The sequence below is a fragment of the Caretta caretta genome, chromosome 3, assembly GCF_965140235.1.
Source record: "Caretta caretta isolate rCarCar2 chromosome 3, rCarCar1.hap1, whole genome shotgun sequence".
NCBI lineage: Eukaryota > Metazoa > Chordata > Testudines > Cheloniidae > Caretta > Caretta caretta.
The window spans coordinates 124893808-124907541 of NC_134208.1; the positions used below are offsets into that span (position 1 = coordinate 124893808).

The 13734-nt window shown below is 39.3% G+C and overlaps 1 protein-coding gene across 12 annotated transcripts in view; it reads left to right on the plus strand.

The window, feature by feature from the left end:
* QKI (QKI, KH domain containing RNA binding) overlaps nt 1-13734 on the plus strand; it is a 317720-nt gene that overhangs the window by 285132 nt on the left and 18854 nt on the right. The gene's annotated exons all lie outside the window — the stretch shown is intronic.

A 13734-nucleotide genomic window follows, 5' to 3' on the forward strand; every position in this document is an offset into this window, starting at 1 on the left:
CTCGATCTATGGATTCTAAACAGATATGTGAAGGCACAAAATTTCAAGATGGTCACACTAGTAGCCATTTTTCCATCTCTGGAGCAAGGAGATTGGTTCTTGGCCTTCAACCTACAAGATTTTTTCTTCCACATTTCAATCCGACCATCCCACAGAACCCCTCTGATTTGTGTTTGGGCAGGACCTTTATCAGTACAGAGTGCTCCCATTAGGCCTCTTGTCCGCCCCCAGGGTATTCTCCAACTTCCTCTTCATCATAGCAGCACATCTACGAACATCAAGTATTGTAATTTACCCAAACCTGGACGACTACCTTTTCAAGACTCATTCCTTCAAAGATGCCCTATGAGCCACCCAGAGGACCATGCCCATATTTGTGCCACTGGGTCTGTAGCTCAATACTCAGAAATCAACCTTGATCCCACTACAGCGTCTGGAGTTTGTTGGGGCCGAACTTGATACAGTGCAAGCATAAGCGTTCTTCCCATTACATAGATTCAGCACCCAGTTGAGTCTCACAGAGACAGTCCAGGCCAGCCCACAAACACTGGCCAGGAATTGTCTCCAGCTTCTTGGGCACATGGCGGCATGTATATTTGTGCCCCCACACACCCGATGGTACATGAGACGTTTACAGATATGGCTCAGATCTGTCTTCCCTCTGAACAGGGACAGGTTAAACAAGGCCCCTGTTGATGCCCCCTGTGCCAAACACTCCCTGGACTGATGGAAAGAACCATCCAATGTCCGTGCAGGCAATCCCGTTCACGCAACCCCTACCAATGCTGATTCTAACAACAGATGCCTTTCTAATAGGTTGGGGAGCCCACCTAAATGACTGCAAAGTCCTGGCTAGTGGTCTCCCACATCAATCTTTTGGAGCTAAGAGCCATCAGAAATGCCTGCATATACTTTCTCCCTCTCATCAGAGATACTCAAATGAAAGTCATGACAAATAGAATAGCATGCATGTTTTACATAAATCATCAAGAGAGTGCCAGATCACCCTCCCTTTGCACGAAAGCACTGAAACTTTGGAATTGGTGCGTCCTGCCACGATGTGCTCATTTCAGCCACACCTGCCAGCAATACAAAATGTGACAGCAGACCATCTGTCAGAATTTCTCATATGACCACGAATGGGTGATAAACCCAGCAGTGCTTCATGGCATATTCGACCTATGTGGAACCCCAGCAATAGACCTGTTTGCTACTTACAGGAACAAGAATGTCTCTGCTACTGCTCCAGAGCCGGACTGGGGAAACAGTTTCTAAGGGACACTCTCATCTTTCAATGGGGCAAGGAGCTGTTATACCCCTTTTCTCCTTTCCCTCTGATGTCGAAGGTCCTAATAAGGGTATGGCGAGAGAAAGCAAAAGTCATACTGATTGCCCCCTCCTGACCAAGGCAAGTGTGGTATCTATACCTTGCGCAGCTGGCAGTATGTCTCCCAATTCCTCTTTGACCCATTCCTCACTTGCTCTCCCAAAATGATGGACAAATCCTCCAGTCTACAGGCTTGTCTCCTTCATGTTTCCAACACTTAGAGAGCAAATGCTCTAAGGAGGTGAAAAGTACTATGTGGAATCTCAATCTGGAAATTAGGAATTTAGGAAAATCCTAACTAGTCCACCGTTTGAATCTATGCCAGTTGCACCTTCCTACACCTGTGCATGAAGACAGTATTTCTAGTAGCTATTACCTCAGCATGCAAATAGGGGAAACAGCGATGCTGATGGCACACTCACTGTTCACGGTCTTTTTTTAAAAGACAAAGTCACCCTAAGGCCACACCCAAAATTCCTCCCCAAGGTAACCTCCTTCGTCTCCCCTCCTTTTTCCAAAAACTACATTGTGACAACAGGGAGGCAGTTCTTCATGTGTTCACGTTAGAGCCCAGCATTCTATTTGGACAGACTAAGGACATTAGGAAGTCTCCTAAACTCTTCCTTTCATTCACAGAAAGATCCAAAGGCTCTGTAATAACAGCTCAAAGACTCTCCAAATGGGTCTCCAGTTGCATTAACGACTGTTACCATGAATAACCTGCTGCCCCCATCAGAAATCCTCGTGCACTGCATAAGATTGTTTTCTGCCTCAATGGTGTTTGTTAAAGATGTCCCCATCTCAGAAATCTGCTGGGCAGCAACCTGGGTCTCTGCCCATACTTTTGTGGAATACCACGCGATTACTTGAGACTCAGCCATGGTGCCATCTTCAACTCCACAGTACTATCGTCAATAACAGACTCCTATGCTAAAGTCCCAGCCTTCCATGGGGAAATGACTGTGAGTCACCTACAGCGGAGCACCCGTAGGGACAGTACTTGAAGACGAGGAAGTTACTCACCTTGTGCTGTAATGATGGTTCTTCAAGATGTCCCCCTCTCCCCTCCCCTCCCAGTAGGTGCTCCACATCCTACCCTCCTCCCCTCTACTCAGGAGTTCTCAGGAAGGGGCTCTGCGGTAGAGAAAAAACTGAGGGTAGTTCGGCTGCTCAGCACTAGATAATCTCAAAGGAGACTACAAGGGGAAGGAGGGCGCATGTGCAGGCCGAACGGACACTGCTACCTAAATTCTCTGATTAGAGGTGCAGATACATCTACAGTGAAGCCACCCTCAGGGGGACACCTCTCAAAGATCCATTGTTACTGCACAATTTGAGTAACTTCCTCTTTGAATTCTTCTTTTAATGCTGGTGCCTGTTTTTTCCACACACGGGTTTGTATGTGCTCCACGTGCCTGAGACTAGAGATTTCTAGCAAGTAATGTCCATTGGTCTGCGTCTGTGAAGTTGCTTCCCTCATGTCAATACTGAGGGCAAAAGGGTCAGCACAGACCAACACATTTCTAGTTCCTTCTTGCTTTATGGCCTGGGTCAGAATCCTCTGTGTTTGACACACTCTTCGCATTGTCTCTTTTCAGAATCTAAATATATCTGTGCATAGTTTTAGAGTTCTTAGTATTTTAGTGTTTTTTATAGTCTAGTTAGGACCTTCCCATTGGTGCTGAAACCTACACTGCAGTGGGACCTCAACCTCACACTATCAGTATTTACCAGACCACCCTTTGAACCGCTGGCCACATGTTCTGTGTCCCACCATTCCATGAAATCACCTTCTTATTAGCTGTCACATCTTCCGGAACGGTGAATGAACTGGAAGCACACATGGCTGACCTGTCATACACCACATTCTCAAAGAATGTTTCCCTTCGCCTTCACCCAAAATACATCCCCAAGGTAATTTCTCAGTTTCACGTGCATCAACCTATTCATTTACCAGTATTCTTTCCAAAACCTCATCGTCAGACAGCTCTGGTGTTCTTTCCGCAAAGAGGAAAGCCAATTAGGAAAACGAGGTTATTTGTTGCTATAGCCGAGTGATTATGAGGATAAGTGCTGTCTATCCAGAGTCTATCCAGGTAATTCATTCTCTGTCCCCAGCTGTGTTCTTTACCTGCCCTCCTTCCCCTCTACTTTGGATCTTATTTAATTTGCAGTAAGAAGAGGAACTTCAGAGGCATCAGTCTGCACTTTCCCTTTACAGCCTTGGTACAGAGCAGAAAGGGAGCAATGCGCAGGTGCAGTCCAGTGGACGCTACTTGCTAATAATCTGCGGTCTCAAGTGCATGAAGCACATATGTACCCACATGTGGAACACACATAAGTATCACACAGCTCAGTATCACACAGTTACAGGTAAGTAACCTCCATATAAGTCAGAACCGAGGTTTAACTTCAGAGATTTCTAGCAGTGCTCTTGATAAGTAGGTAGATATTATAGATCATATTAATGCTGGTTACCTAATTTGGATCTTTATTAAAAGGATTTGGGATGATCGTTTTTATGAAAACATTGTTAGTAGGCACAGTGTAAGTAGATTTTTTTCTCCAGTTTTTAAGTTACTCTCTGTGTGCTATGAAACATGCATCTTGTTCTAAGTTTTTAGTATAAGGTCCTTTAACACACAGGTGCGCACTTTCTCTCTCACTGAAGAGTTACAGGTGGGAGAAGGAGATTGATCTATTCTGAAGTTTTAGTGAGTTACAGAGCAAGTTATAGAATGATATACTGCTGGAAAAAGAATATCTTTAGCATGAAGGGCCAAACTTCTATTCCTACCAATTTGAAGATGATCCCTTAATTTTCTGCAACATGCTAAAGGAGTGGCAGTACACAATAAATCTCCTTAAGGTCACAGAGAATGCTGTAGGTGATTTTTTTTCCTCCAGAATTCATTCTCTTCGGATTAGAACAGTTAATGGCCCTAGGTTCCAATGTTGCTGTATTTCAGCTCAGCTTATAAAAATGTGCTTCACACTGTTTTTCTGTACCTTATCTTGCTTTACTTGTTGCAGAAACAAAAAAAAGGACTCTTGAAAATGTTGCTCCTAGTCCAAGTATCATGATTAAATGGGACTATGTCAGATAGGGTGATGGGAAATGTAAGAAGATATGCTGCCTTTTTTCCCCTGGTGTATCTTTAACATTATGACCAATGAATTTGTCAAGTGAAATAGTACAGTCGTCTTTGCATATCATTTGAACTGAGAGCTTGCTTTGAAGAAGATAAGCAGGCTCTGTTGCCCAGAAGAAATAATGATGCTAATTTATCTTTGCCTGTCTGCCTAGGCATAGTAGTCTGTATCAGTGTTGAAAAGGAAATTGAGAAATAACTGAGCCCATCCCATGCACCTATTAAACACCACAGTTCTGCTTATGGTACTCTGGGTTTCTCTAACAGTGCTTAGACGTGTAGTGTTCATTTATTTTACTTTGAGCTTCAAAGGTGTTTGGGGAAGCACCATGAGATTCAGGGAACTGGTATACACTATATCAGCAAAAGAACTCATAAATTATACCCTCAAAAGAACACCTGCCGGTGTAAAATGAGTCTCCTCTACTGGCAAACCCTTTCTAATGTAGACAAGGCCTTACTGAGAACTGTTTCCTCTCTCTCCTGTCAGCAACACATTCACTTTATTTAATTGTAACCAAATACATGTTGAAGTCCCCATGATAAATCACTCCTATGGAGAAATGTTTATGTTCTGGATCTAGAAACCAGTGCATGGTGGCAAGTCTTGGTTTGCCTGCCAAAGTTGTTTTTTGTGTACATGAAAATAATGAAAATTGAAGTTGAAAAGTGTGCTATTTTTTTAAATTAAATAAAATAGAGGTTAAAATTTTCTTACAATAAATCAAACAGCCGAAAATAAAAGATAACCATGCTGAAATTTGATGTTGTATAGTAAATTGAATCAATGTACTAACTAAACTAATCTTCTGATGTACTCAGATTCAGGTCTTCAAAAAGAGACCTTTTCTCAAGTCTTACTGGCATATCCTATTTCCTATTTTATTGACTGTTACTTAAGATTTCAGTGCTTAGAGACTCTGGAAAACTGAGATAGCTCAATAAAAACTTTGAAGCAGTACAAGCAAAGGCGGTAGTCCTTCAAAGTGTACAATGAATTTTAGACATGTATACTTTCGCTTCAGTAGTTCCAATAGCTTTTAGCCCATAATTTTTTACAAGTCCCATATTCATGGCTGAAATCTGAGTGTAAAAAAAACAACCACGTGCATGTCTAGGAATCTGTAGTACTGTGTGAGGTTATTTCTTTATAAATTATGAATGGAAGGTTTTTGCCCCTGAATGGAAACATTCATGTGTAAAGGATGTTTGACTGGTGCATAGTATGTTTGAAATACTTACTGATCTACAAGTGAATTGCAGTGGAACATTTTTCTTTGTCAGCTAGAAAAACGCATTCCACAGCATGTTGTGTCAAAAAGAGCTTCAAAGTGCTGGCCTATGAAGCTGCAGTTGTTAGTCCACTGTAGTAGTAGGGGGCCAGAGTTAAGGCAGCATGCAGAAAAAGGTATAGGCTGACAGACCCCTTTGGGCCAGAGGGGCCCTTGGATAAGAAAAATAAGCTCAGCATTAGAAACTATTCCCTGCAGCTATTACATTTTAACTGAGCTTAATGATATTTCTGAAAAAAATCTACAGTTGGCATTGACTGCAGCACATATTCAGTGAATTGCTCAGATATGTGAATATGGCACAGAAATGCATTTTGAAGAGCTTCTTCCCCGCTTTTTTGGGGGGGCGGGGGGTGTATCCTCTTTACACGGAAATGTAAAAGGTGGTGGTATAAAAGTAACATTACTGTGCAAATACAGGGTTTAATGATTTTTTTATTCCGGGAAAAAGTGCAACACTTTTTCATTCTTAGTAATACTTGTTCTCCACAGCTGGCAAGTTTGCGATTACATGTGACATTTATGTAAGTTATTTAGTGCACTGCTTTGCATATTTGAATATTCATAAATTTATTGTATGGTCAACACACCCTGTCTCAAGCAGTGGTGAGGAAGGACATGGAGTTGCACAAAATGTAATAGTTGTAGGTGGAAGAGGTTGCTGGATGGGTGGCGAAGGGTGACTGGAGAGGCTAAAGTGTTGGAAGAAGCTGGGTGGAGATGTCTGGGAGACAGCTAGTAGTGGGGTGGATCCTGAGATACCTGGGCTGAGTGCCAAGGGCTTCAGAGTTACTGGGTCTCCATGGAGATTTGGGGGGAAGGTTTCTGGATCCATGAGGTTGCCAAGGTGTGTGGGGTTGATGCTCTCATGGCTGCATGCGGCAGAAAGGTGGAACTGCAGGCAAATGTCTGCAGCCTTCCTGCAGCTCAGCTGCATGCACAAATATCCAGCTGAGATGCAGTAATGTGTGAGGTACAAAGAGATACATTTTATTCAAAAAATAATCATATTGTCACATTTCTTTCAAAGAAGTTGTCTTGCGGAGAAAGCTTATGTGAATGCATGGGTGAGAGAGACAAGGTATGTGAGATGATATATTTCATTGGACCAACTTCTGTGGTAGAAGTTACAAGCTTTCGAGCTACACAGAGTTTTTTCAGGTCTGGGGGGGAAGCCCTTGGATGTGTAGAGTGAGTGCATAATGGCTTTTTTACACTTTATGGTGATCTGCAAATTGCGTTACAAAACATGCACCACCTTTGAAAACAGATACTGAACCCAAACACCAAGGATAAGAGATTTAGTTACTGATGAATTGGGGCTATGTCTGTACAACTTATGAATTCTGGTTGATATTATGTAGTTGAATTAAGGAAAACTGCTGTGTCATGAGTGTCTGTCTGTGTCTGTCCACCATTGCTGACAGATCCTGTAACAAGTACGCATCAATGGGAAATTACAATGGGAAATAGGTAAGGTTGATGGTAACCTTACAAAGGTTATGCTAAAGAGCAAGGGCTTCCTTAGAAAAACTAGTTCAGCTGATGAGAGCAGGGAAGGTTGGAGCAGTTTAAACTTTCCTGGAATAGAACAAAAGAGGCCAGGTTACCAGGAGGTATTTAAATAAAGAAACACACAACAGAATGAGACCGGAAGAGGAAGAGCAGTAGAGAGCAGGGTCACAGAAATGAGGTAAGGGACTCTATGAAGAAGAGACCATGCAACCTGTAACCGTCTGTATGAGACGGGGGACACTCTGCCTTGCTGGACACAGATGGATCCCAAGAACTCACAAGGGAAGGGTGAGCTGGAAAGATACTGCATTTTAAGATGTTTGTTTTGTATGATACATAGCATGTTAAACTGTAACCAGAAGCTTCCCATATTTGGGATGAAGTTCTGAGACCGTGTGTTAAGTAACTTTGGATATCTTGAGGTTGGTGCTGGTCCTAGAAGCTTAGGGCAGGTGGGCTGAGAAGCCCCATTTCTGAAAAGGGTGTCATACTGGTAGTCAATGCCCAGGAAGTGTGCCAGAGAGGCCAAAGGTAGAAACTGCTACAGCCTGCTAAGTGTCTAGATGTTTCACACCCCAGAGCACACTCCCTTGGATTCTCCTCACAATAGTACTAGAATAAGGCCATGAAGGGGAGCACTTGCTAGGATCTGTGAATGAAAGCAAATCATTTAGTTTGAAACTAATTCTCTCTTAAGCTCTCCCTTTCTTCAAATCTCCCAAAGTATTAATCATTAGTTCTTATGCAATGTGACTTTATACCCCAGATATAAATCTCTTGAACCATGAATTCAGTTTAATGGATGGGATGGAGTCCAAGGTAAATGCCATTAATTTTTAGTATATTGCTGGGTTTTAAATAATTGTTTTAAATACCTTAGACCATCTGAGGGTTTAAAATAATGGCAGTATAATTGAAACCCACACAATATACCAAAAATAAATGCTTAACCTGATCCCTCTGCTCCACTACCTTTCAAAGGTTGTCTGTGTTGCTTTAGCAAACTCATTTAGTAGATGTAATGTTGCATGAGCAAAATCAGCTGATCCACTTCTTCCAGGAACCTGTATAAGGTACATTAACAGTAAATACATGTTGAAAGCCCTTGCCTTACCTTAACTGTGTGGGGTAGTACATATTTAATGTGAAATGTGGTACTTTTTTTTTAATGTACTGTATTTGAGTATTTCTTCGTACCTCATTGGAATTAATGTACTTACTGTACATTTCCTTCAATATTCCTTTTTTTCCTTTTCAGCCCTACCCATATATCTATTCATGTATGGATCTCAGTGGATGTCCATTATACAGATAAACACATGTATTTGTGTAGTTCTCAGTTTATCTACCTAAACAAGATGAAGCGACAGTTTTGAACATGTGATCCCAAGGTGACTGGGTATTTCAAACCTGAGACTTAGGCTACTAAGACAGCTTAATCTTGACAATAAGGTTTAGTGGTGGTCAGTTGTTGTTGTTGTTTTTAATTTTTATAAATGTTTCTTTTAAAATCTCATTAGGAGTATCTATTTGCTCTCATGGACATTTATTGTTTAATTCTGATTAGAGAGGGGTGGTAATATAGCATCAATAGCCATAATTCATAAAACTCCTCTTTCCAGTCCTTTTCTACCGAAGAGGCAAGAATTCTAAACTTGGATGGATACAATAACATAAAAATTATGATTGTATTCACAACAGAAATTATGCAAAAAGTTTCGAGCAGTTTCTAACACCGGCTCTACAGATACTAGTAATTTTGGGAGCCGTGTTATAGATGGGCAGCCAGCTGTTGCTAGAATTTTAAGCACCGTGCCCATTAGTCCTGCTCTGCTGAGAGTTAGATGGCACATTGCTTAAAACGCCATTGGTAGCTCCTGACATTGCTACCACAGGTGCAGCTGAACTACTGTTAGCATCAGTGAGAAATTGTTGCAAACTGTAAACAGGACATACAGTATACTTTCTCTCAGTATACATTGTACCTTATTAGGAATTCCTACCTATACTCCTTCAGCCTTTTACGTTCAGTAAGAAGTGTTGAATGTTCCCATTGCAAAGCGATGTTTCAACAGGAGGTACCAAACTGTTTTATTACTTAATCTGTATGTTATATTGTACCTGAGAAATACAAGGGAAGCACTGAAGAATTAAGAGGATGAAAGGCTTGAGTGAATCACTTGAGTTTAAACTAAGCAATGCAAATCTGACTTTAAGTAATCTTATTGATGTTTGCTTAAAGCAGCTTCTTCTCAGTACAAATGACTGGGCTTTGTTGTTGATACTGAACAGGTAGCATTCTGTCTCTTTAGAGATTGCCTTTGTAGCCTTGATGCAACCCCTCTTTGCTTCAGCAGAGAGTGCCTGCAGAAATGCCCGTAGCTAAAATAGATTGCATCAGTGTGTCTCATTTGATCAGCTGTCAGCTGTGAAGAGAGGACAGGTCAAACAACAACAGCAGCACATGCCCGTTTCTGCATTCTGGCAGCTGAAGAATAAGGGCCAATGAAACCGGAGTGGAGGATTTGATAGTACAGGATGTGTGGGCACACAAAATGGCCCTGAACACTTTTGTACTTGGCAGTTTGAAAAGAGGTGGCAAACAACTGTGACAAGTTACTCAATGCATAATCAGATACAAGTTATTAACCAATACAGGTGGAGCAATACAGTGACAAGATAACCACCTATGTCTAGAGGTGATAGCATTATGTAATAAACAGTGCCATCTTCTGGGAAGAGTTGGAATCATGCCCATGTGATTAGCACTTCTGAAGTTTTTTTTCAGGTGTTTTTCTTTTGTACATAATATACTGCTCAAAAATCCAAACTAAAACTGGGAAAAGCTGCTGATATGGCATTCCAAGTTCCAGATCCTACAACAGTGAAGTACACATATCACCTTCTTTTGAAGCAGAAATTTATAAAAAGTGATCTTGAGGCTGTATAAAATTAGATGAAGAACTGTTAAGTAGTACTGCAAAGAAGGCCAAGAATGAACAGTTGACAGTCATGTCTGTTTTAGGGGGCTGAAGGTACAGTATTACCTTTAAATGCACTTTGTATAAATTCTAAATAGTTGCCTCTTACTATAGGAAACTCACCGATCTATATAAAAACGTGTTACAGATCCAAGGAGATGCTAATGATTTTATTTAAAGCTTGTTGCTTAAGCAGCTATGTATTGTTTTTCTCCACACCTTCTCTTCCTTGGAAGTCTGCTATGTATGATCAGTTATATTAGCAAGGTTTTCATCATGGTTCAAGTATATTCGGCACCTAGGAGTTGATTGAGCTCTTCCAGGGAGTTTAATGTAAGATTTTTCACCTACACAGACATATTAATAACTCTCAGATCAATTCCCTAAGCTGATTTTGGAAGAAACTCAAGTTCTGGTAATAATTAATGGTACTATGCTTGGTCTTTTGCATTTCATTGATAGCAGTGTTGCACATTGCTTCAGAGAAAAGCTAGATTCTTGTTGATGTTCCAGATATTTACTAAGACTGAAAGCCTTTATCAAAAATATAGATTGGTACTAAAATGAAAAATCATAATAAAAGTGTCTGCTTATTAATAAAGTAAAATAGAAAATATGAAGTTAAATAGCATCCATAATGATGTGGTCAGTTATAGTGCTACCATAAGTAACAGTAGAAAAAAGACTAATGTAAGTTCTTTTTCAGTTTAGTGCAACGTAATTAGCTTCTTACATGTATTCTGACCAATTTACCAGCAGTAATAAAATGGAATACAGTTCCTGTTTTTTTAGAGCTAGACAACTTTCTTAACACTTAGCCTATTTGAAAATTCTAGATAAGGGATAGCATAATGACTATTCTGAAAAGTATAATTTCAATTAATATGAGAAGTGAAGCCTGGGACTGCATTTAATGGTACAATTTGCAGTTAGAGGTAATTGACAAAGCATTTACTTTTCCAGAAATATTAGTGTTAGACTAGTCTAAAATCTATGTATGCCACCACACAGTAATCACAGTATATCAGAAGGAACCTATAACTCTTATAGGTTTAGCTTATTCTGAATATTTTACCAAGAACAGAAGTTTTATATAGTATGTTTACATGTATGGATACTGTGTATATAGCCTATTTTGTGGTTGGGATGATGAAAGTACCCGTATGAGATTATTAGTGAATTTTCAAAAGTTATGAAAATGTAAAGTTTATATAGACTTGAACTCTCTAACAGTTGCATCAAATTATTTTGTTAATAAAATCCAAAAAAAGTTTGCTATGTCAGAACACATTCTTCATGGTATAATAGGTATACTTTGTCTGCATATTCATAATTCTATCTTTCTCTTGACTTTGTCTCTTCATAATTTGTTAAATATGTTCTTCCTTTGCATTTGGAATAAAATATTTACAGTTATTTTTTCCTTAAATCAGCATGAAAGATGTACCTAAAATTTTGGAACTCCTGTAGATAGACATGCTCCTTTCCTTTCTAAGTTGATCACAAAATATGAATGGAATTATTGCCATATTGTAACATAGTTATGAACAGTAGTTACTGGAAATATGCAATAATGGTTCATTTTAATTCATTAACTAGTCCATTTGGGGCAGGTAGGTAAGAAGAAAGGAAATAGGAAAAGGTACCTTTCCTTTCCATGAATTCTTCCCAAGATTTTAAACAGTCACTGGCAATTTTGGATGCCTCTGTTTTTGGACACCTAATTTGAGTCACCTTAAAGGGGTCTGTTTTTGAGTGTAGATGAGCAGTACTTTCTGAAAAACAGACCCCTTTAAAATGACTCTCAGTTGGGCACCCCAGTATTAAAGCACCCAGAGTCATGAATCACTTTTTTAAAATTTTGACCTAAATATCTACAAAAATATGTTTTTATAGGTGACTTTTTTAAAAATTCCCCAAACACAAATTTAGTGAACTTTTCTTGAGGACAAAACATGTTCAGGCTGGCACTTTAGATTGCCAATTTTCCATCCAGCTTTAAATCCCTTAGAGAGCATCATGTGTAGTAGTAATTGTAACACTGTTAAATTATATAGTGGTGACCTGGCGTGGTATTATAACCAAGTATACAAATCTTTTTAATCTCCAATAAATGTTATTTTGCCATCTGGATAGTGGAATGCAAGTTAAGAAAATAGCAGTATTTCTGCTAATGGAAAGTGTGTGACATTAATATTGGGAAATTGCAAATTAGACAAAAGAACTATTTTTGCATAGCAAGTGAAAAAACTAACTTAAATGAGCAGCTGTTCCATTACCTTTAGACCAGCAGCAAGGTACTGAAAGAAAGATGCTGGAGCTATTATGTGATAACTTTATTGGTTTGATACTGGATCATAAAATGTTTTAACACATTGGAAACTAGACTGAATGTATTAAAGGCCTCTTCAGGATATCAAAATACAACTTTTTAGAATAAAACACATGAAACAGTACCAGTTTTACTTACTGCTTTTGAGTTATACAAGTATCGAAACTCAGTTCTCTTTTTCCTTCATTTACTTTTTAATGAGAATTGACAATATTATTGTTGACAGTGGGATACATATGGGGGGGGCTGGGGGGAATCTAGACTGAGCCAAATTCCAACAGTAACATAAATGGTGTGAATAACACAGGTGTACCTTAATCAGAAAATGTGTGTATGTGGCAATAAAATGTAATTTACACCTACCTATTCATCATTTTTAGTGACTGTACAAAATGAACTCAGTTTAAGATGATTAGGTATTCTGTGGGAATGAAATTCCAGATCTAGTATAAACAGGTATAATTTTTATTGGAAATCAATAAGTATTGTGCCCTTTTTCGCCAGGGCTGATGTTAGTCATGGAGTTTTGGGTTTGGTGCTTGGATTAAGGCCTTGACCCAGCAAAACAATTCGCATTGACTTTAGTGGAATTACTCACATACTTAGTTAAGTATGTGTTTAAATGTTTTGCAGGAGTGAGGCCTAATTTGGAGGAGGTGAGGCTGCTTTATTATTATACAATCTCTTTTTAGTCACTTTCTAGAACATTCATCTTCCTGATCCCTAGCTTGTAAATTGCACAGGTTTGGCATTCATTAGGAACACAAAATGATTACAAGTTATACTACTTATTTTTGTTTTGTGACCAGTTTGCATCAGCATTTACATCACTCACTGCTGAATTTCAGGAAACTTGCACCAACTTACCTTTAAGCTTTATTTGGCCGAATTTGGCCTATCTTAGTTCAGAATTAGAAGCTGTTTGTGGACGTGAATGTTGACTTTCAACAGTTGTAGATTTCATGTTCAGAATAGCTACCCAAACTATATCTTTTTATGTAATATTCAATATCTGGCATAATAAAACACATTAATCTAAGCCCCAATTATTTTTTAATTGCATTTTCTATCATTTAGTCCACCAACCAAATATCTTCTACAAGTATTTGGACGTTAGTGCCTCTTCATTTAAAAT